This window comes from Anabrus simplex, chromosome 2 (genome assembly GCF_040414725.1).
Source record: "Anabrus simplex isolate iqAnaSimp1 chromosome 2, ASM4041472v1, whole genome shotgun sequence".
NCBI classification, from domain to species: domain Eukaryota; kingdom Metazoa; phylum Arthropoda; class Insecta; order Orthoptera; family Tettigoniidae; genus Anabrus; species Anabrus simplex.
The window spans coordinates 1,108,824,091-1,108,849,248 of NC_090266.1; the positions used below are offsets into that span (position 1 = coordinate 1,108,824,091).

At 37.4% G+C, this 25,158-nt stretch overlaps 1 long non-coding RNA gene across 2 annotated transcripts in view; it reads right to left on the minus strand.

The window, feature by feature from the left end:
• Positions 1-265: 265 nt before the first annotated feature.
• LOC136863316 (uncharacterized) overlaps positions 266-25,158 on the minus strand; it is a 67,312-nt gene continuing 42,419 nt past the window's right edge. The window contains exons 3-4 of one of the 2 annotated variants that reach the window (XR_010859197.2): positions 16,056-16,252; positions 266-563 (exon numbers count right to left, since the gene is read on the minus strand). This is a non-coding gene — a long non-coding RNA (uncharacterized lncRNA). The remainder of the gene's footprint in view (positions 564-16,055; positions 16,253-25,158) is intronic. The other variant, XR_010859198.2, reaches the window with a different exon arrangement.

The following is a 25,158-nucleotide window of genomic DNA, read 5'->3' on the forward strand; positions in this document are numbered from 1 at the left end:
TCTTCGCATACAAGATGCACCCTAAATTTTTTATTATAATGGGGGAGGCAGGAGGGGGTGTGCATCTATTACGCAGATAAATACAGTATTGTTTGGCCTAGTTCATGTTTAAAGGAAATCTTGGATTCAGGCCACAATTGGTTATGATGTATTGCAATTTTTATAATATCAAATGAAATAAAACTTTTATGAAAAATTTATTAGAAATAGGCTTGGAAAGATTTACAATACTTAAGGATATAATATACTCTGAAGATGATATCATAACACATTAAATCAAGAATACATAAATATAATTCAAAGATACCAGGTACAAGAATGTAACACAGCCTAAAGTATGCCTACAGTCTTAAGATATCAGACTAGGAGCTTTGAACTCAAATCTTAAAACATCACTTATGACATTCATCTAGGATATGTAAAAATAAATTTATAAGTCAGGAAAAAAATAAAATTGCCTCTCCTTTCACAGTTTTGTTGTTTTCTGTAAGATGCATTCATTCACAGAGTCATCTTAAGACTGGCATCTTCTTAGTCTAAAACTCCTGTGTTCCCCAATGAAGCTGAAAGAAAACAAGACAAGAACATTATAATCAAGATAAGGTAATGAAACCTTCCTCTTCGAAGCCAAACGGGAATGTGAGTACACAAGAACCTTGTTTATCCGGATTAAGTAGGACCGGTACTGATCCGGATTATCAAAAATCCAGATAATGCGGGAAAACTAAAAAACAAATACAGTACATGTTATACGATCTATTAACATAAGTTGTACAGTAATACTTTTTTCAATTGTACAAAAAATATAAGAACACTTTTCTAACATTTACGCCTCTTTTTTATGCACTCAAATAATGTGTGATTTTTTCCTGTTTTACATTTTTATAGCATTTGCGTGCAACACGACCACGAAGACATTTTACTAACATCAGTTCCGCCCGTGTGGTTTCAGTCTAGGATACTAAATAGGCCATCAGTTTATCCAGCTGCACTGTTACCTCTCCATGAGTTTCTTCTAATGGAGCGCCGGTTTCATTTTCAAATTCACTATCACTCTCGTCATTACCTGCCGAGGAACAAGAGGCAATAATTTCTTCATCTGTCATTATGCGTTGCCTGAATTACAGTTATTTTTCAACCAGTCATTTATGCTGTTCTCAACTACATCCGAGCATCCAGGAATGCGTGCAAATGTGTCAAGGAACTCAGAAGAGTACACAACTTCACAAACCTCGGTAGGAGATGGACAGATAGAAGGCCATAAATGTTTCCAAGACTTTTTAATCGTCATTTCACTAACTTGACCCCATGCAGATGTGATCATATAAATAATGTCTTTCATATTTCATACCAAAATTACACCATACTCCCCCTCTTATTCAAACAGTTTGCTGAGCAGCTGCCTCCTCTATAACCGCTTGATGTTTTCCAATACAGCCTGGTCCATTGGTTGCAACAGAGCTGTTACATTAGGTGGCAGAAATTTCACTCGGATATCACCACTGACCAACTGTTCTACTCCCGGATGTGTAGGCGCGTTGTCAATGAACAAAATGGCCTTCAGTGGCAAATCTTGTTTTGTTAAAAACCTTCTTATGTTCAGCACGAAGTCTTCTTGGAACCAGTTTTTGAAAGTTCCACTGTCCATCCATGCTTTCTTTTGGGATGTGTAAGAAACCAGCAAGGCAGATCGATGCACATTTTTAAGAACATGGGGATTTTTTGATTTCCATATTAACAGGAGAGGAAATTTATGTCCTCCAGATACACTGGCGCATGCCATGATTGTAATGCGATATTTACTTCTTTTATAACCCCTTGCCGATTCATCTAATTTAGACGCTAGTGTATTATTTGGTAGCATGCAAAAAAACAGCCCAGTTTTATCGGTGTTATATATGTGATCTAGCATTAAGTTATTGGAGCAAATAATGTCCTGAAATTCCTTTATGAAACCGTCAGCAGTGACATTATCCCCTGAAAAACTTTCACCAGTCACTGAAAGCTGGCATATTCCATGACAAGCTTTCCACCTTTCCAACCAACCCTGACTAGGTGTGAAGTTAAGATCTCCATTTGCTAGCTTGCTGTTTAAACTAAGTGCCTTTTCTTGCAAAATTGGCCCTGAAATCTGAATACCATGCTCTCTTTCTTCTCGAAACCACATGAATAACGTGTCATCTAGAGATTCATTTCTAGCTTTCTTTACTGTGGCACGATTCTTTAAACTATCTTTCGTCATCAATTTAAAGCAGAAGTCTTCATTTTCTTTTCCTTTTTTTTGTTTTTCTTTCAATCAGACACAGTTGAAGTCCCTACGCCATAGTCTACAGCAGTATTTTTCAAAAGTTCTCCTTTGTCCAGCCTGTTCAATGCTTCTAACTTTTTGACCATGGAAACAACCACTGTCTTCCGTTTTGAGGCCATTTCACGCTCACTCAATCAATACAATACTGCACAGGAAAATACTGTAACTGTACAAGGTGGTGATAACCTTCAGCTATTGATGTGGTCTCTCACAGACTACTGGATGTGATGCCTCGTTCCCTTCCTCTTTCATCGTCTTAAGCAATCACACAGCGAGTCATTATTGAGCAACGACGTGAACCCGATATAACGTCTGCAGTAGTGGATGAATGTCATAAACTTCCACGTCAGTGGTACAGTCATTAAAATAGTGATTGATGAAGTGACTAAACAATGCTTACTGAGTGGTGTAGCTCTGCGCGCTGAGCCATGTTAGTAGTGCATTGCATTCAGAAGAGCGTGAGTTCGAATCCCACCTCGGCTGTCCTGGGAATGGTTTTCCACGGTTTCCCGTTCTCAATTCCAGGCGAGTGCTGGGATGGTACCTTTGATAGACGTGTCTGAATTACTTCCAATTGCTATCCTTAACATCCTTGGCAGAAAAGACATTCAAGAAGAGTTGACCCTGTAAAAGGAAATACTGTACAAGTAAAAATAAAATTTTATTATTTTCGATCCAGATAAACCAAAGATCCGGATTAATGAGGACCAGATAAACGAGGTTCTTGTGTAATAAGATTTCAACAATTTTCCATCAGCTACAAGAGTGGAAAAAATCAAAGAATTCCTGCTACATATTAAATCTCTTTAAGACCAGTAGTGATAATTCAGATTAATTTAGATTGTAAGTGCCTAGAAGAAATGGAGAAAAGAAACAGATATAGTAAAACCTTGTTAGACATTTCTGCAGGGGACAAAAGAGAGAACACATTAAAAATGAAAGCGTACCATTGAATATGAAAATAAAAAGTATCCAACAGGGATATGAAAACACCTTATGCTTGTTGTTCATCATACATGCATTCTATGTCATTTCTATATGGCACAGTGAAAGCTGTACTTACCACTTCTGAAGATGAGAGGAAAGTATTAAAAATTGCAAAAATATGAAAACCTTTTCCACTGGGGCTTACAAAATAACAGTATATTAAAAGGTATGAAATACACGAGACAAGAAATATGAAAACAATTGCACTAGGACCCATAAACTTCAAAAGATATAAATTTCATGGTGATTGATCCGTATTGAACTGTGATCACAATAATAGTTAAATATTTCATTTTTAAGGGCCACCTTTTCAACGCACACTATGCAATGTTTACATTACATCTCCGTTCAGGGACTAGTTTCGACCTAACTGTAGGTCATCATCAGTCATAAAGCAAATCACACAAATACACTGAATAAAATAAACAATGTACAGACACAATGGCCTTATGCACAACCCATAGAATTCAAGTTAAGACTGGATACATAAATACATTCTGTTAAAAGTTCAATCGATTTAAGACACAGTGCAATGTCAATGGCATTAAAATGATATGTACATACCACGTATGCATCAAAGTAAGGCTCAAGAAATGCATTGTACTACGTTAAAAAGTTGTTTTTGATAGAGATTCATAAAATGCTTGTTAAGGTTGAGGCACAGAAATTTTATTAATGCTGGCTCCTTAAATATGTTGCATTCAATTAAAAGTTCAATTGAGCCAAAGTCAAGGTGTCTTCTCAAGATGTTATGAATATGAATATGTGTATGTGTAGATAACTCAAATATTTGACTTTTCAATATAATATATCAAGTAAATAATATTACATAAGTCTGGGGACTTATGCTTTCTTCCCTGTCCACTCTTTTTGTTTCCATGGCCTGCCTGCTTCATCTTGCATGTCAGTATTTTGTTCTAAATTAGACATATATTTCACTCTAGAGGTGACACTCATAAATAATTTTTCTCCTTTTTAATTTCCTTTCTGTTTGTTTATTTATTCCTAATTTTGGCTATCATTTCCAGATTTACTTCATTGCCTGAGGTCCTAACCCAACTTAAAGACATCATATTATGACAAGAACATCACAACCATAATTTTTGTTGTTATATGTACTTTAATGTTATGATTATTTCTGTAACATTGTCTTTATCCTATATACATTGTTTTAGTTATCACATAGCTGCCTCTGTGGATCAGTGGTAGAGTGTCGGCCTCCGGATCCCAAGATAGCGGGTTCAAACCCGGCAGAGGTAGTCGGATTTTTGAAGGGCGGAAAAAAGTCCATTCGACACTCCATGTCGTACGATGTCGGCATGTAAAATATATCTGGTGACACATTTGGTGTTTACCCAACAAAATTAATTAAATCTCAGCCATAGACGCCCAAGAGGGTTTCGGTTTACTCGGTCTGCCATCTAGTGGGCCTGGAGTAAAACGGAATGTCAAAATTGATGAGCAGACAGCCAGATGGCATCAAATTGAAATGTCTGCACACGGTAGCTGAGGCCATACGATTATTATTATTATTATTAGTTGTCCACATGATCTGTTTAATTTTATTTTGGCTGAAGATGGCCAAAAAACCAAACCAAACCAAACCCCGTGACACTACAGCCCTTGAAGGGCCTTGGCCTATCAAGCGACCGCTGCTCAGCCCGAAGGCCTGCAGATTACGAGGCGTCGTGTGGTCAGCATGACGAATCTCCTCGGCCGTTATTCTTGGCTTTCTAGACCGGGGCCGCTATCTCACTGTCAGATAGCTCCTCAATTTTAATCACGTAGGCTGAGTGGACCTCAAACCAGCCCTCACGTCCAGGTAAAAATCCCTGACCTGGCCGGGAATCGAACCTGGGGCCTCCGGGTAAGAGGCAAGCATGCTACCCCTACACCACGGGGCCGGCGAAGATGGCCACTAAGTGGCTGAAACTAGTCCCAAGACTTATGTAATATTATTTACTTGAAGCATTGTATTGAAAAGGTGGACCCTCGTGTCAATTTATTTCTTATACTTCAAAGCGGTATGTATGTATGTATGTATGTATGTATGTATGTATGTATGTATGTATGTATGTATGTATGTATGTTGGGTATTCAGCCCGAAGGCTGGTTTGATCCTCTACAGTTCCACCAACAGCTGTCATAGAAGGCCTAGGTGTCACTGAAGAGGCATACTAGGGAAGTGAGGAGTGAGGTAGTTTCCCGTTGCTTTCTTCACTGAGCCAGAAGTTGCTATTGCATATCAGTCTGCCAAGCCCACTGAAATGCATGCACCAACCGACCCTATGAGCGATATTTTCACACCGTTCATAACAGGGACTGGCTGCATAAGGAATGACATTACTGGCATCGCTCATACCTCGGTCACTTTCATATTGTCAAAACTAAGGATGAGACTGAGACAGGTTAATGAAAGTAACACATTTATTCTAGCCCATACCAGAAGACATAGTGCACTGTAAACACTACATCCTGCCAGCAAAGCGTATTAGCGAAATATCCTGATGTGATAAGCATGGAAACATCTTCATGAGGAACACACTAATAAGGTTTCAGTGTATTACGGTTTCCAGTAAATAATTATTAAAACAGAAACCCTTTTCATACAGAGCACACTTTATAAACGCAAATTTAAAACAGTCATCTTCAAATGTTCTGGGGTGAGAATGTTTTAAGTATAACTCTAAGGGTATTTTGAATGATGCAAGGCTTTCTGATGAATACCTGAATATCCACAAATGAAAACCACCATATGAACCAACTCAGATTTATGATCCTTGGAAAATATTATTTTTCTCATTGTGTAAGCTGTTTGAGGTTTGAACAGTTTGAAACACAGGTAGTTTTTCAGACTGCTGGAATAAGAAAGACTGCAAAGACAGTAGCTAAAACTAAGGTACAGACCAGGCCAAGAGTGAAAATGTGAAAACAAAAAATAAATTTTAGGGTTAATAATGGTGGGGTTCAAACTCATCAAAGTTTCCAGCTAAATGGCCCTTTGTAACTGGAACCAATAATTATGAATGATCCTTGGTCAGAACCAAAGAGTACACAATATTTTGCACTCTTTGATCAAAATGTGCACTTTTTACCAATGGTACTAAAGTAAAAAACATGAGATTTTAAAATAGAGATTTTTTTCCTGAAAAACAGAATATTCAGCGTATGGTTTACAAGGGGCACAGTATACAGAATATCTGGAGATCCTAGATGGAACAGCTCATGCAGGAGAGGTGTCCTTGAAGTGTTGATCAGAAGATCTGTCATCAGAGAAGTACATAATATCAACAACAGCTTCATCTTCCAAATGGTGACTATAAACCAGAAGCACACCAAAATCAGTGTCACCATAGTCATGGGTGTTTCCATAGATGGAAGTGAAATAAAATTGATAAGTAGAAGAAAAGTCATTATATATCAAATTATCCTCCATTTGTTCCTCACTTGTCTATTTTTCTGGTGATTTAAAGATTGTATACATACAGAAATTAGCCTTTTGGAAATGAAGTAGTCATCAAGGTATTCTTGGCAGTGTTAACAAGCTGCCAAATGATATTACACCCACAAAATTAAGCAGAACAAAAGAAGGAGAGGTTCAATGCGTAAGGGTCTAACAATACTGGTTGCAAACTACAAAATTCCATCAAACTTGTGCAATTTTCTGTTGACCAAAAATCTTATGTTGTCTTTGGTTTACTAGTTTTGACCTATTCTGTTGAATGATGTGATCACCTGATACTGTTTATGCATTTTGTGTAATGTTGCAGCAAAAAGAACAACAATCACCAAATACCTTATCTAAACCTGGATGTTGGCAACCTAGACTTTGCCTACATTTAGGCCAAAAGGACACTGGTCAGACATCCTGAGTCACAGTTTACTTGTTGTAGGGTGGACAGTTCCCTTCTGTTCCTCTTCTGGACAACACCACGTGGGCTACCCGTTCAAGAGGTGACCACGCTTAATGTTTTTCAACATGGCTATACTATTAGGAAAAGCCGCACTAGCACATACAAATTTCTGTCAATACTAAGACAGGAAATGGAAGGGGAGGTAGCAGCTGTGGCTTAATTAAGGTATCTGGGAAACAATATTTATTTTTTTTTGCTAGTGGCTTTGCGTCACACCAACACAGATAGGTCTTATGGAGATGAGGAAACAATCTTCAGAGCTGCTGATGGTGGAGATCGAATGCTTTATAATGCTATCTGGGCACAGTCTCAATATGTCATGCCCATGTGTTGTGTGCCTCTGCTGTAGCCAGAATGAGTGCTGATCAACTCCTGCTAGGTTGGCTTCCATATATTCCACTCGCAGTCAAATTATATGCTTCATGCATTGTGCATTGTAAGCACTGAAAATCTATTTAATTCTCAGTGCTATTCTTTAGGTACCTATTTACTCAGTTAATCAGTTACTTAGTTTGATACATCATATTTTAATGTAAAGAGTGCACTGAACATCCTTATCATCAACTCTGCCATCACAGATTAACACTACGAAGTGTCATTATGTAATGTTATCATGTGGAAGTCTATTGAATTTAATAACTGTTTTCTGACTTTAGCCTGGAAATTTAGATTGTGTTCTGAAATAATAATAATAATAATAAATTTGGGTGTGACTCCTTGGCTGAATGGTCAGCGTTGAGGCATTTGGTTCAGCGGGTCTCGGGTTCGATTATTCCTTCTGGCTTGTGGACTGGGTGTTTGTGTTTGTCCCAACACTTTCCTCTTCATATTCAGACAAGACACTACACTACCAACCACCACAGAAACAAGCAATAGTGATTACATCCTTCCACATAGGATTGGCATCAGGAAGGGCATCCGGCCGCAAAACAGGGCCAAATCCACATGTGCAGCACAGTTCGTACTCGCAACTTCACATGTGTGGGAAAAATCAGTAGAAGGAGAACAAGAATTATTATTATTTGAAGTTTCAATAGCAGCATTTAAGCCTGTAATACAATGATAAATATGATAATTTAAATACAAAAAAATATTAAAGCTCATGAATATATATTGGCAGCTGCACATATCCCACACAGTTCCTGTCTCTTGCTTGGAGGTAGTAGTTTATCTAGTGTCCACTAGAATGGAGGAAAGCAACAGGAAACTACCTCACTCCTCATTTCCCTAGTACGCCTCTTCAGTGATGCCTAGGCCATCTATGACAGCCGATGGCGGAGCTATTGAGGATTCAACCAGCCTTAGGGCTGAAGACTGAACATACACATACCACTAGAATGCAGCAGTTATTGCAAAGTTCAAACCTAAACAATAAAAAGGGTACTTTCTCCTTGCTGTGACCTCTATGGAAGCACTCATTGTATCACTGAGTTTACACAAGGAGTATTTTATTTCACCACCTATTCAATACAATTAATTCCACTGTTGCGTGTTCAAATGAACATAGAAACTACCAGATTTTAAGGTACATGTTTCGCCCCTCTTTTACTGGGCATCATCAGCCTTACTCATCCTAAAACAGACTTTGGTCTGAGGACTTTTTCAAAATTACATAAACTGGACTGACGAACTCTTAATAGTACTGACACTGAGGATACATTATATTTACAGTACAAAGATAGATAAAACATATGTACACATACTAAAATCACATTGAAAATTAAAACGTTCATCTAAAAGAATTTTGTAACACATTATATCTTAAAAATAATTAATGTCTGACTCTGAAATGGATCCTCTTTGTAAAAAGCTTGAACAATATGCAACGCTTGGGTCCAGCTTATCGAACCCAAAACATCAACAGATAGGAATAGTATGATAAAACTTATATGTTGTGGTTGAGATATGTTATTAAAAGGATTAAAAATACGTAGCCAAATTGAAGGCGATATGGATTAAGCTATCTTTGTATGTTGGGTAAAAATCATCGTATGATGACTAGTATTAGCAGACATTGGAGTGATTGATTGATGATTGATGTTTGTTGTTTAAAGGGGCCTAACATCGAGGTCATCGGCCCCTAATGGTATGAAATGAGGTGAAATGAAATGACAATTTAAAAGCCCAAAATCCTCCACTGACCAGAATTCAAAGCATGAGGACGAAGAATGAATGGATGGAAGGATAGGAATTTAAAACGATCAGTGGATCCGACCCACAGTGCCTCACATGCACAGAAGCTGGCACAAAACAATAGCATTACTGACCAAGGGACTGCTTCTATAGCACGATGCTGAATCGATTATGCTTATAGTCGAAACGGGTCCAAAATTCAGGTCATCGCTAGGAAAGTTGAACCATGCTATGTGTAACGTTGTGGTACTAATCAAAAGTAGCAGAGACTCGTGGTATTCCGCACATTATGGTACTATTCACAGATAGTGTAATGCGCACATGTAACACAGACCCATAGAGTTTCGCACATTGTGGTGCTATTTGCAGGTAACGCAAACCTATAAAGGCAAAGGCAACGCAAACCTATGGCGTTCCTCACATAAGTGGACTAACCACAGGGACTCGTACTATCCCGTGGAATTCCTCACATAGTGGGAACTGAGCATATGTAAGGCAGAACCATGGTGTCGCTCAGATAGGGATACGAATCACAGGTACTTTAGGACCCACCTCCTGATTCACACACTGTCACTACTACTCACAAAACTATGGCGTACCTAACATAGTGGTACTATGCGCAAGTAAATGCAACCCATGGTGTTCCCTGCTTGATGGTACTAATTACAAGTAGTTTCATGGTTCTAATTGGATCATCCCTTGGTCGCCCCTTTTAGTCGCCTCTTACGACAAGCAGGGGATACAGTGGGTGAATTCTTCGTCTGCCTCCCCCGCCCACAGGGGGCAAGTGTTTGGTCCGCAAGACGTATTTTATTTCCCTCAAGTCCGCTGGCAAGCCGGATAGGACCCCCTATCCGCCACCTGGGACGTGCCATGAGGGAGTATCACCTCTCCCCCTGCTACGCCAGCAGGAGACATTAGAATGTTGGTCAAAATCGCTGCTAGGACTATTCATAAGAGTGAGTGATAGGTTCATATGACAATCTCATAAAAACATAATGCCCCTTGAAGATGTAGATGTCTGTGGAATGTTTTATCTATCTTTGTACTGTAAATATAATGTATCCATAGTGTCAATACTATTAGGAGTTTGTCAATCCAGTTTATGTAATTTTGATAAAGTCCTCAGAAGGGGTAGGGGGGAGTGGATATACGAGATGGCGGAAGCTTGTTCGTTTTCTTTCTTTTATTGTCTGTGTTGTTTATTTTGCCTAATGTATCAAGATTTGATAATATCCCTTCGAATAAAGGGTTCCTGTTGTAAATTATATCATTCAGGTTATTATCCTGATTACTTTGTTGTTCTAAATAAATATATAAATTTTCTAATGTATTTAGAAGTGCTCCTTTGTTTATTTTACGTAATATTGTCAAATCCTGCTCTATAGTTGTGAACTGATATCCGGTTGTACTCATATGTTGGCCCATCGCAGAATTTCTTTTATGCCTTTCAGCATTGATATGTTCTAAGTATCTTACCATAAAACTGTGCCCTGTTTGCCCAACATAAGTTTTTTCACATTGATGACATTTCAATTTGTAAACTCCTGATTCTGAATGTTTGTTTTTTCCTAGGGAATTAACACTATTATAATTAAAGAAATTTTGCTTTGTATTATTGCTGGTTGAATACGCGATCTTATAGTTATATTTTCTGAACAATTTTATCACTGTATATAAATTAGGATTGTTGAAAGTAAACTTGGCGTATTTATCTTTCTTCTTTATTTCAGGTGTTAGATTAGTGTGAAACTTCTGTTTGAATTTTCTGATTTTTTTATTTACCATATTTAGTCCAAAGCTGTTATATTGGGCTTGTTTACAGATAAAGAGCAGTTCTTTTTCTCGTTCCGTGTGGGAGAGATGTATATTAAATGCTCTATACATGTAACTGTAGTAAGCCAATCTTTTTTGTTATTCCGGATGCAATGAGTAGTTCTTCATTGTGTTAGGAGTAAAAGTGGGTTTTCTATGTATCTTGTAAACAAACTCTTCCTTATCCCGTCTTATATTTATGTCTAAAAAATTTATGGAACCTTCTTTTTCTTCTTCTACTGTAAACTTTACTGTAGAATCTAATGAATTTAATTTATTGAGGATATTATCACTGTTGTTCACTCTATGATCTATTACTACAAAAGTGTCGTCTACAAAGTGTATCCATAAATTGAGACCCTCTATTTGTCCTATTATTTTGGTATGTTCGAGATAATCTAGATAAATATTGGCTAAAATGCCAGAAGCAGAAGCTCCCATAGGGAGGCATTCCTGTCTATATATCTTCTTATTAAAAGTGAAATAATTGTGTTTCATAACGAATTTAAGTATATTAATGAAATCTTCTATTTCTGGTAGGCTGAGTTGTTTATGTTCTATTAGATTCTTCCTAATAATTTTTATTGTTTCTTCCACTGGAATATTTGTATACATGTCCTTGATGTCAACAAATACAGTAGAGACAATACGAGACACTTCCGGATTTAGCCTTGTTAAAATGAGAGACAAGTCGCAAGTGGCGCTCCTAGTGGCTTGACCTGAAAATTCACGCAAAATTCAAATATTAATGCAAATGTATATATGGAAATGGATAAATAAATTACGTCTAGAAAGAAAATGTTACTAAGATATTAACTTCAAAGTTTAAAGCAATTCTGGATAAATGAATGAAGAATTATTTAACAGGTTATTATTTAAAGACTGAAATTAGACATATAATCAAGATGTGAAATGGACTGCTGTGAAAGGGCTTGATCTTTCATTTATGCATTACTTTCTTAGCTTTAGAATTCCTGCCTGAACATTCATGGCTAGATTTTTCTTTTTTTTCTCATTTTAAAGCATTGTATCAGTATATTAAAACACTTGTCAACAAATATATCGGCACATTCCTTACACACGATTCAATTAATTTACATTTAAGAGCTGGACAATTTAACTTTTAACTTGAATCATCATATTGTTTCAACAAAATTTGTACATTTCTTAAATCACCCATATTTTCTTCAGTGCTCGACAACGCATTACGGCATTCCAAATGGGGTAATTTGGAACATAACCAGCCACGATCATATGCATATGTATTTTCCTGAATTAAATCAAACCCACAGATCACACCTACAACAACACATTGGTATTGAAGGTTAATTGCTGCACTATACATAAAATATGCGTATTATATTTTAAGCCAGTTAAAATATGGGTCGAACAGGTCAGAAGATTATGAAGTACTATAAAAATATCTTTGTCACTGGAAGAATATATATGCAAACACAATATTACTTCCATTTTCTTGTCACGAGGGAAATGGAAGAAAGACTGCGCATTCTTCTCTACTTCATAGTTACAGCAGCCAAACACAGCACATACCTTTCCCCTCATGTTGAGAGGAGATATTAAGGAATGACACACGCTACTATTTAATTATGTCAACTCACTGAAAATGCATAAATAATACCAAAAACTTCACACAGAAATACACGTGCTCTTATGACAGAATAAGTAGTTCTCAAGTCAATCCGCTAGAGAGAGCTCTAATAGCTGTTTCTCGATATCTCGCAGAGTGTCGCGTATTGTCTCTACTGTATTTCATGTCAAAGGAACGTGTTACATGATGTGGTGTTAATTTAAAATTCTTAAGTACTTTGCAAAAATCTACAGAATTTTTTATTGGTGTTTTGTTGTAAAAAATATAATGATTGGTTAGAAATGTATGTATTGCGATGTTTTATAAGTAGGACTGCTGCGGAAGTTTATAACTGGTCTTATGGGTATTCCTTCTTTGTGTAACTTAGGTAAGGACCATTGCAGTTGGAAGACCGGGATTCATATTAATCAGTTTCTGGACATCTTGTTCACTTAAAATGAAGGTTGCATTTTTTAGTATTGTTTTTAAGATTTTCTGAGTACTAATTTTAGGGTCTCGATCTATTTCCAAAAAAGTGCTATTGCTGAAAAAAGTTTCCATTTTTCTAATATATTCCTCCTTATCTAAAACTACTATTGCCCCCCCCCCCTTATCAGCTTTGGCAATTACTATTTCTTCTTGTTTTATTTTACGTGATAAACTTAAATAACGTCATTTTGAACTTCATTGGGGATTTTCTGTATAGCCGTTTCGATTTCTGCAATGGTGGTTATTAGCTCTTTTTCTTTGTTCTTTCATATCCAATTGAAACTGGGGCTTTGACTTAGCGTTTTCTTTTCCTCCTCAGTGAGAATGACTTTAGAAATGTTCTTGACGGGAGAGGGGTATTCATTAAAATCTGTTTCTAAACTTAAAGTTTGAGCCTTGCCTTTTCCTTGATTTGACCTGGCATTTTTTAACGATAATAATTTGTTATTAAGGGTTTCTTGTATTTTTCTTAAAATGCATTTTTGAACGATAATAATTTGTTATTAAGGGTTTCTTGTTTTTTGCTTAAAATGATATCCATTTTTTCATGGGTATATCTCTGAATCGAATCTCACTCCAAGGGCAACAGTAGTGTTGGACTTTGGAGATGTGCCAAATACATTTTACCATTGAGAAATGCTTTCTTCCTATAAAGGTATTTTATTTAATTTTTTAGCCATATTTGATTAATTCTTTTTTGTGTATCATAGTGATACCTGGAGGGTACGTGTTTCTTTTGGGCTTTACTTAAAATTTAGGTACCAGGTTATCCTTGAGACAGTTCTTTAGGAAAACTATGTCCTTAGTTAACTTAGCTACTTTCACCTTTAGGTTAAAATAGATGTTGGCTTGTTTATTTGCCTGGTTGGCCTTAAGATTGCAAGAAATCAGCTTCATTTTCTGTATCATATCCTATTTACAAAGACTTATAACAATAAAAATCTTCCATCTTTTTGATACTTACATTTGCATTTTAGCAAATTAATTACACACAGTACATGTTTCATTCTTTTTTTAGAACATCTTCAGCTGTTTACATAGCTTAGGTGATTCACTAGGTGTTCATCTTTTTAAGTACTTATAATCAGGTACCTTGTTCTTCTTAAATACTACGTAAATATAAATTGAATTAAAATGAATTAAAAAACAACGTGATGGTTAAGTTCGTTTATTATTAGCAAACGGCAATCAGCTTCAAGGTTCCGTAACTAACCCAATTCAAGATATATTATGTAAGTTCAAAAACAAATACTAGTCACCTTGGAGGGAGTGAATGAAATGAACACTTAACAATATTCAGAACAGTGTCAAAGGAAAGTTATACATTTTTTCAAAAACTTTTCACTGGAAAATATTTTAGTGAAAAAGTTCTGGAAACTTTTTAACAACAACTGTTCAAATGAATAGAAATAGTTTTTAAAATAGGCTAACTATAAGTATATCCATTCCATCTCATTTCACTAACCCATTTAACCTCTCTCCCCCATTCATATAAGGGATTGAGATACGACAGAATGTCATAGGACCAAATTCAAATTACACTGCAACTGTGTTATCTATTTTGTGATATGACTTACTGTTTAGCCACCATTTAGCCCAAAAAAAGGAATGTACTGTCATTAAAATTGCCTCTATATTTCAATATTTTTTGGGGGTAAAAGAACCACATTTGAACAGCTTAGAATTTTTTCTCAAAGAAAAGAGTGTCGAGGTTTGGGGAGAAATTAAGGAAGAAAATAATAGAGTTATGAAAGTTGGCATTAATTGAAAATAGGATAATAACTGAAAACAACCAGATAGGACAAATATGTAAATACAAGTGGATAAATTGGTAAATGAAATGTTCCTCACTAAAGTGTGATGATATGAATTATGGATTTATGAAAGCAGTAACTGAGGAAAAATTTTGGTGCAGGGATTCTTAGGTAAACAGATAAGAAGCTGACTGATGGAGTAATTACTTAACCCTAAAGAGGCCAGGCAAAGGCAAGAAATTAAAGCAGAAAACAGAAGTAAAGAGAAATACAGGAAAAATTATAGCAAATGCCAGGAAACCCCTTACGATGTAAAATAAGGGGTTACACTCTGCGGTACTGTTCAAATATTAACAACCCCCATAGTGTTATTGAAGGCAATTGCGACCTCCGACGGTATTCCACAAATATCTTGCAGAATGGCAGCTTGAAGTCTCTCTCGCCTTCTACCCAAGGAACAATCATGAGTTTAAGGGAATGATGACGAAAATGGCATTACATTTCTTCCCTGCAAGCAAGTAGCCACAGACATTGCCATGGTTTTGCTGTCCGTCTGTCGATCACACAATGCAGAGCATGAAACCTGCAGAAAATAGTAATTTTCTCCATCATTTGAAGAGTAAGTGAAATTATATACAGTCGAAACTGGTTAAGACGTCTCTCTCTAGCACGTTCCCCTGGTTATTACAGTACGTCATTATTCCAAAGTCCCAGTCCATGTCCTATTAAATACATGGTAAAGAAACATGGATAGCACATTAACGTCACTCTTTGGTACGTTCGTAATTCCCACAGTAAGAAATTTAAATTAGCGTTCCCAGCCAAGTTGCCCACACATTGCACCAGCGATGACGGGCCTGGATGAGGATTTGGTAGAGAACTTAATTTCACGGCCCTACCGTGTCGGCCTACAGCTTCAGGGAGCGTCAGTCTCAAGCCAGTCTTTGATGTTGGCGGGTGTTTGTTTGGATCGCGCAACAGTAGCTCGTGTGACGTGTTGGTGCTTAATTTTACGTTCGAAAGTGCATTGTGTAAAAATGAACATAAATTAGGCCTACTGTACTTACGCATAGTGGTTCGCAGAACTAGGAGTGGGAAGGAAGTGGCCATGGCCTTAATTAACGTACAGCTCCAGCATTTACCTGGTGTGAAAATTGGAAACCACAGAAAACCATCTTCAGGGTTGGCAACAGTGGGATTCGAACCCAGTATCTCCCGGATGCAAGCTCACAGCCGCGCGCCTCTAACCGCACGGCCTACTTGCCTGGTGGAGAAGAAGAAAGCTAGACAGTTTACAAATGAAAAACTGAAGTTTACTGAGAAAGCAGATGCTAATCCACACAAGAAATGTGTGCAAATCGCCCATATGTTGGACACTCCTACCATAACTTTAAACATAATTTTAACCGACTTGTATAGTTCGTGTTTCTAAGAATGTTTTTCCTTGATATTTTACTATGTTGGTGTTCATAAAATGTATTACTTCTTTATTCATTACATTAATTATAATGTAAACACTTATTTCTTTGTTTTCATTGTAATTATTTTTATGTTCAAACCTAACCTTAAATTTACAGCATAATTGTAATGGAAGAAAACTGTTCTGGGTTTCGTACAAACCCACAGTCTACTCAGTGATTTTTACATGATGAGTATACTCTAAATATGATGATGATGATGATGATGCTTGTTGTTTAGAGGGGCCTAACATCTAGGTCATTGGCCCCTAATGGTACAAAATGAGACAAAATTTAATGAAAATTTCAAAGTAAAAAAAAACATCCAGAGACCAGAATTCAAAATGTAATGATGAAGAATGAATGGATGAATATGAATTTAAAACAATGAGAGGATCCGACCCGCAATTCCCCACATTTCCAGAAACTAGCATTAAACAATAGTATTACTGACCAAGAGAATGCTTCTACAGCACAATCCTGAATCAATGATGTTTGTAGTCTAAAGGGGTCGAAAATCCAGGTCACTGGCCCCTAATAATGGTACTTATTTCTAGGAAAGTACAACCATGGTATTTTTCATGTTGCAGTACTAACCAAAAGTAGTGTAGACTCGCGGTATTCCACACATTATGGTACTACTCACAGGTAATGTAATGCGCACATGTAACACAGACTTATGGTGTTTCTCACATAGGGGTACTGATCACAGGGACTCGTACTATCCCATGGTGTTCCTCACATAGTGGGTACTAATCATAGGCAAGGCAGACCCATGGTGTCGCTCATATAGTGGTACTAATCACAAGTACTGTAAAATCCACCCTGATTCACACACTGTTGCTACTAATCACAAACCTATTGTGTACCTAACATAGTGGTACTAATAAGATAGAGTCTGAGGGATGTTCCACCATTCAACACAGAAACTGAACACACAGTAAAATCCCCATTCAACATCAAGAAGAAATCAGATATGAGGCCAGAAAAAGATTAACGAAACTGATTAACCAAAAAAAAAAAAAAAAAAAATCTAACAATAGCACCAACCATCAGCAACAAATCAAACAATTAAAAGATAAAATAAAATCTAACAATCTCATAGTTACACAAGCTGACAAAGAAAATGCCACCGTCATATTAGACAAAGAAGATTACATTAAAAAAACCACCAACTTTTTTCAAGAAGGAAATTATAAAACAATCAAAAAAGACCCCACCCAAAGAATCCAGAAAAATTTGAAACACTTACTTAAGAACACTTCATTTATCCTCAGTGAACAAGATGCCAGTAAATTAATAAATATGAACCCCAAACTTCCAACAGCAAGAGCACTACCCAAAATCCATAAAGAAACCACCCCAATAAGACCAATAATTAATTTCAGACCCAGCCCTACCTACAAACTAGCCCAATTCATCCAAAAATTCCTTAAAAAACACTATATCCTACAAGCAAAAACTTCCATTAAAAACACAATAGAATTTTTGACAACACCAAAAACCTCAAAATTCAGTCTTACAATTCACTAGCATCTTTCGACATAAAGAATATGTACCCGAGCATTCCATTAGATGAGACCATTTCCATCATACAACGTAACTTAGAACAACACAGCAAACTGAGTAAACTTGAAATAGAAGAATTCATCAGCCTGGTTAAGTTCACATTTAACAATAATTATTTTGTTTTTGACAGAATAATATATCAACAAAACGGCCTTCCAATGGGATCCCCAGCATTGGGCATCATGGCAGACATTTACCTAGACCACCTAGAACATACACACATCAGCAAAATAAAACACATTTTTTTCTGGACCAGGTTTGTCGATGACACCTTCACAATTTTAGATGGTAGACACACCAACAGCCTAACCATTCTTGAGGAGTTGAACAAACTGAAACCCCATACACAGTTCACACTAGAAACAGAGTCCAACCGTCCTCTAAACTTTCTAGACCTAACAGTCACAAAGATCAACACTCCCTCACTTACGACATTTACAGGAAACCTACGCAAACTATCAACACCAAAAAACAACACTCAATCCACCCTAGCTACCATAAAAAAAGAGCCTATTATAGCTTAGTCCACAGGGCTTTTAATATTCCATTATCTCGATCCAACCTAAAAAAAAAACTAGACACCATCTGGACAATTGCTCTTTCTAATGCGTACAACAAAAGGTTCATCGAACAAATTATATCTAAAATCAAAAACGAACTTAAATCTAATCTCATTAAAGAAAAGAAACAACAGGACAGTTTTTCTGTTTTTACCTTCAACAACGATTCTGTTTACCAAATAACAAACCTATTTAAAAATAGCATTCAAAACAACCATCAACAATCGTTCCCATTTCCAAAATCCAGGGACCGTGAATAAATCGGACAAATATGGCAAATCAGGCATATGCAGATTACAGAGCCAAACTTGTGCAGCAAGCTACACTAGACAGACAGGCCGGAGCTTTAACACCAGCTCAACACTGAACACATCAATGCAGTTAAACATAACAGACATTCAGCCATGGGTCTACACATGCACAAATCCAATCATAAATTTTCAGACGTAGACCTGCAAATTATTGAAACCATGGAAAAGGGACCCCCACTCAATATCAAAGAAATGTTTTACATATCATTAGACCAACAAGTTAATTTTAATCATGATCTGAACGAATCCACCGAAAAAACAAACATCCTTTACGAGGCCATTCAACCCCTCATCATCAAGACATATCTAGACAGAACGACTCAACAAAAAGCACTTCCCCTCTCTCACATACCCCCTCCACACCTCAACCAACCCAAAACAACCACACCCCCTCCCCCTCCTCTCCCCGCCCCCTCTACTAGCCAACAATAGCACCATACGCACTCACACAAGCACAGTCGAACAGATCGCAACCCACTCTCCTAACGGCAGGTCAGCGCAAGCGGGTACAGAGTGAGTAAGTAATACTAATATCATTTCAATTTAACTCAAACACACACACACACAACAGTTTCTTGTTCTTTCTTTCTTTTTCCTCAGACACCTTCAATGCACGTTTTCATAAGCCAAGGCCATACCATCACCATTCTGCATTAACAATAGTTGATGATGGTTACAACTGCATCAGCAAGTGATCCATAATGAAGGAAGTTCCCCCAGCTCTTCTACTAACTTAAATCTACTAATAAGTTTATCCATCTATCCTAAAACAGTGCAAGAACATATAAATTAAACCAGCAAGTTCTAAATAGTTTAAATGTCAAACATATTTTCATTTCAACTATGTCTTACATCAAATTGTTTAAATCAGGGCCGAAAATCAAGTTCCGTGTTCCACAAACACATGGTAATAATTCTAAATTAGACCCGAGACCTTTCTGTAATACTAAGCATCTCAAGCCAATGTATAATTTCAACTCATTACCAAACATTTCTTGTGATTGTGTGGTCATAATGATTAACAAGTTTTGTGTTTGTTAGTTCACATATTCCAGCTGAGTGTGGCAAGACCCCTTGACGGGTCTGTGCCGAGTTGCACGGACACACGACAGCATTTTTACTCATATCCAAGAACGTTAAAGTGCCATGTGTTTCATATCTGTACATAAACTTTCAATCAATGTGTATATTCTCAACTATGATAGTGCATTTGTTTCCAATAGATTTTAGCAGGACCAACGGTTCTATTCAAATTCCACGAACACATGACAAAAATTTTTGAAACCAAACCAAGAACTTTTAGATGCCAAGTGGTTTGTCTTTGTGCACTTAATGTATATATGTTTCATCTAGTTTAATCAGTCGGAGGCAAGACTGTCAAGCCCAGGAACATACTTGAAAAGCCAATTGTTTCATTCGTTGCATCGCATATCGTGTGTTTTCAACCAGTGCAAGGAATTCCAGTATTCCGTGTCTATGAACGCGCGACAGTCTAGAATAGAACCATGTCTTTGTACATTTGTTTCAAGGTGTGTGTATTTTATCCAGTTTTTTAAGATAGAAACAGAACTGTCAAGTCCAGGAACGCTCTTAGAGAGCCAAGGTTTCATATCATTATAAGTGTCCATGTCATATGTTCAACAGTGCATGTGTTTCCAGTGTTACGTGTTCCATGAACACAGGACAGTCTAGGCCAGAACTTGGAACATATTAATTTCCAGTGCTGCTTGCCATGTATGCGTTGCATTTCAAAGTAATGTCTTGCAACCCATTGATGTTTATCCAGGCTATCACCTTTAAATTTTCTTATTATGATGATTGTTATCAGATTTCCCCTGAATTAATTTTCAACAGGAACTGATGATGACTCCAAGGTAGTCGAAACCGGTATGTAAAAAAATTACAATGTGTTGAATGTTGGAACATCCCTCAAACTCTATCTTATTAGTTAAACAACACGGAAATGAATATCATAACCTACGATAGTGGTACTATGCGCAAGTAAATGTGACCCTTGGTGTTCCCTGCGTGGTGATACTAATTAAAAATAGTCTCATGGTTCTAATTCGATCATCCCTTGGTTGCCCCTTTTAGTAGCCTCTTACAACAGGCAGGGTATACCATAGGTGTATTCTCGCCTGCATCCCCCACCCACAGGGGGATGTGTGTTTGGTCCGCAAGAGCTATTTTATTTCGCTCAAGTCCACTGGCAAGCCGGTTAGAAACCCCTATCTGCCACCTGGGACGCGCACGTGTGAGTATCATCTCTCCCCCTGCTACACCAGCGTAGTAGGTTAGTGAACTCTAAATATGAAGTTTGGTTGAGATCTATCTAACCGTTTCGCCACGATGGTGGAACAAACAAACAAACAAACAAACAAACAAACAAAACAAAACAAACAAACAGACAAGAAATCTACAAACCACTAATATGGTCTTGAGTTGACTGAAAATGGATAAATATCCGAAAAATTGGCAAAACAAATGAAATTAAAGACAGCAGACACCCTACAACTTTATTTATGTAGATGAAAACCATAAGAAGTAAACTTAAAACACTCTATTCAAATTTTTAGTAAGTAACGACTTTCATTTTTTTTTTTTTTGAGCCAATAAAATTTTGTCTGCAGGGAAAAAAATTGAAAATAGTCTGAAATAAACTTTTTGCCTGAAAATGTTTTCCCATTGGTCTTATAGATTTCTTGGAAACTGGCTCAGAAAGTAACACTAATTGAGGTAGTTTGGGCCAGCAGATGATACATGAAGCAGCAAGTACTTCTGGATTCTATTATTAATCTGCCCCAATTTTTATTAAAATATTTTAATGTATTTATGGTTTACAACATAACTTTATGTATGTTTGAACACATTTCAATGTGTGTAATCAATGTATTCAAGGTTGTGAAGAGTTACCCAAACATTTTGCCTTTCACAGTTCTTCATACGTAACTGCAACAAAAGCTTCATCACAATATTTTGATGTTACGTCTTTTGTTTTTCTTCTTCCCAACTTGTACTTAAATACTACATGTTGGACTGTGTAGTATTAATAAAGAACTACAGTAAACAATATGTTTAAATTAAATTACAAAGTACAAAACTCAGTTTCTAGCTTGAAAGTAGTCTACAATATCTTAGTTACTGACTTCACTCATTTCACTATCTGTAGAGTTGTCACAAGATGTACTACCTGAACCTCAAGGGACATCCACCATATGAACAGACTTGAGTTAATTTCTTAAACATCAGGATATCCCTCGGCCTAATACAGCAACATTATATTTTTGAAAAAGAAGACTGATCCAAGTACTTCAATCACATGTACAGCACACAGCATATTTTTGAGTGTTTTCAATGGACTATATACACAGTTCAAAAAAATTAGGGGAACATGTTTTGTAACATCTGGTATGTGAACGTTAATTTGGTAGATGGGGTTCCAATGGTCGTACAGCATACCTTGAGACCTTAGCGACTCAGGGTATGTCAAATCGAAGTTATACTCCATCTGTAAGCGTAGCCATGCATTAAACTGTCAGATGACCTCTCAAAACAAAGTGAATAGCGGTGCGCCCGTGTGTCGTTGTGATGTACACAGACTACTGCGGTCATCTGAGCATGTTGTACATAAATCAGCACATCCCATGAGACATCTTAACGAGGTTCAAGCTGCAAGGGCCATCACTTTGATCCAGGAAGGATGGACTTTTCGTCGTGCTGCTGTGGATCTCAATGTCTCTCCGTCAGTTATTCAACGCTTGTGGAATCGCTACACTGAGACAGGCCAGTTCACAAGAAGTGTTGGACAAAGTCGTGGATGCATGACAACCCCGCAGGATGACCGATATCTGACCATCTGTGTGTTCCGGCATCGTTCAGCAACTGCCAGAGAACTGCAACAAGACCTCAGCAGGGTTACTGGAGTCATGGTGTCTGACCAGACGGTAAGGAACAGAATGCGGCAACATCGTGTAGCTCGCCTTCTGTTTGCCCGTACCCACGTCCACTGGCAACTTCGCCAATGGAGACCTGTGTTGTTCACAGATGAGTCCAGATTTACCTTAACACAGTGCGATGGATATCAATGTGTATGGAGACGCCATGGTGAGCATTACATACCAAATGTTATCCAGGAAGGTGACCGATTAGGACAAGGTTCTGTGATGGAGTGGGGTGGCATCAGTATTGATGGCCGTACGGATCTTATCGTCGTCCGTGGTAATCTTACCGCTGCGGGGTACATCGAGCAGATACTGCTACAGCACGTGTTAGTTGCTGCATATGGTGTTGGCCCTGAATTCATACTCATGCACGACAATGCCAGGGCTCATGTAGCGTGCATCACCAGAGCTGTCTTGCGAGAACTGGCCATTCAAGAGATGGAATGGTCAGCAGTGAATCCCTACCTTAATTCCATCCAGCATGTGTGGGATAGGCTGACAGAAGTGTTCGTGGGTGTCCTGTTCCACCACAGACTCTCCAAGACCTCGAACAGGTTCTCATTGAAGAATGGGACCTGATACCGCAACGTGACGTCCGTCGACTTATACGGGGCATGCCACGTAGGTACCAAGCTGTGATAAATGCTCGTGGAGGACATGCACCATACTGAAGCTCTCCAACTGTGATAAAAATCCACCCTGGACGACTATTATCACTTTGTTTCCACCTCTATTTGGACATTTCCGTTTGTGTTCTGAAAATGAACATGAATCCATCAATGTTCATTTGTATACTTCAACGTTAAAGAATAAAGGTTTAGTTGGTGGGAGGTATTGTTTTGTGAAGCATGGCATACATTCAAAAACATGTTCCCCTAGTTTTTTTGAACTGTGTAGTTGAAACTCATTATTCCAGCTCAACGCGGTGATGATTTTCACACAGCAGTTTTGATGTTCATGAAGAGTGTATTATAATGTCCTCACCTTCTTACAGGCTTTTCAGGAGCATCAATGGAAAATGATAGATTAATGTCATTTTTAATTAATAAGTGTTCATCCAGATAGAAAATCCTTGTATATGACCATACTGAATATTTTAATTGTGTAAATATGTGTGTTTTTGCAACCATGTTTGTGGTCATAGCTTTTTAAGATTCAGTTCTATTTGACGTTTGTAATAAGACATTCAATATTAATGACACTCTGTCCTCCTTTAAACTATCTTGCTATGAATAACTGAAGATTGCTGTTTACATCAGCTGAAACTAGTCCTAGTAAACAAATATTGTACTGATTAGGTGGTCAATAAAACTTTTGTTAAGATAAGTCACTTTTCCCTCCACGGTCAAAAAATTCTAGCACAGTTTGATAGCTATGATGAAACAACATCACAAAGTACACTAAGCCTTTTCTCTCTTTCATAGTTTTTCTTTGAAGACAAATATCTTGTGGTGGGGTGCCAATTTTGTTTCAATAGGACACCTCTGTACTAAGTGCAGGCTAAAATTACAGATTTCAGCAGTTACTTCTTGGTTTTTGATGAAATTCACAAATTGCAAAAAAATGCGGGTCAGCCAACTTCAGCATATGTTGTAATACATTTACAATGACTGATTTTCTTTGGCTGCCTAAATCGTCCTTCCTTTTTTTTTTCGCTAGTTGCTTTATGTCGGACCGACACAGATAGGCCTTATGGCGACGATGGGACGGGAAAGGGCTAGGAGTGGGAAGGAAGTGGCTGTGGCCTTAATTAAGGTACAGCCCCAGCATTTGCCTGGTGTGAAAATGGGAAACCACGGAAAACCATTTTCAGGGCTGCTGACAGTGGGGTTCGAACCTACTATCTCCCGAATACTGGATACTGGCCGCATTACGTCCTTCCTTAGCCCTTCGAGGTGACAATGTTTCACAGGGTCGTTTTGGCTCCTTTCTTTCAGTTACTTTGCACTCTTCAGATAACTAATCCAAAGAATCTGATTCTTATACAACTCTTTAATCAGTCTTCTGTCTTTTCAGTCTACACCAATATCTTTCAGAATCGTCATCAGAATACACCAGTTCACTCTGTCAAATGCTTTTTCCCAATCAATGAAACATATATACATTTCCATATTCACTTGTAACATTCTTTCTGCAATCATCCTTAGGCATCCAATTGCATCTCTGGTTCTTCTTCCCTTTCTAAAACCAAACTGGTCATCTCCCAAATTCTTCTCTATTTTCTTTCTATTCCTCTCAGCGCTATCTTGGTCACTGCCTTAGTAACATGACATATAGAACTAACTGTTCTATAGTCTTTACATTGTTTAGAATTAAATTTGTTCATTAAGAT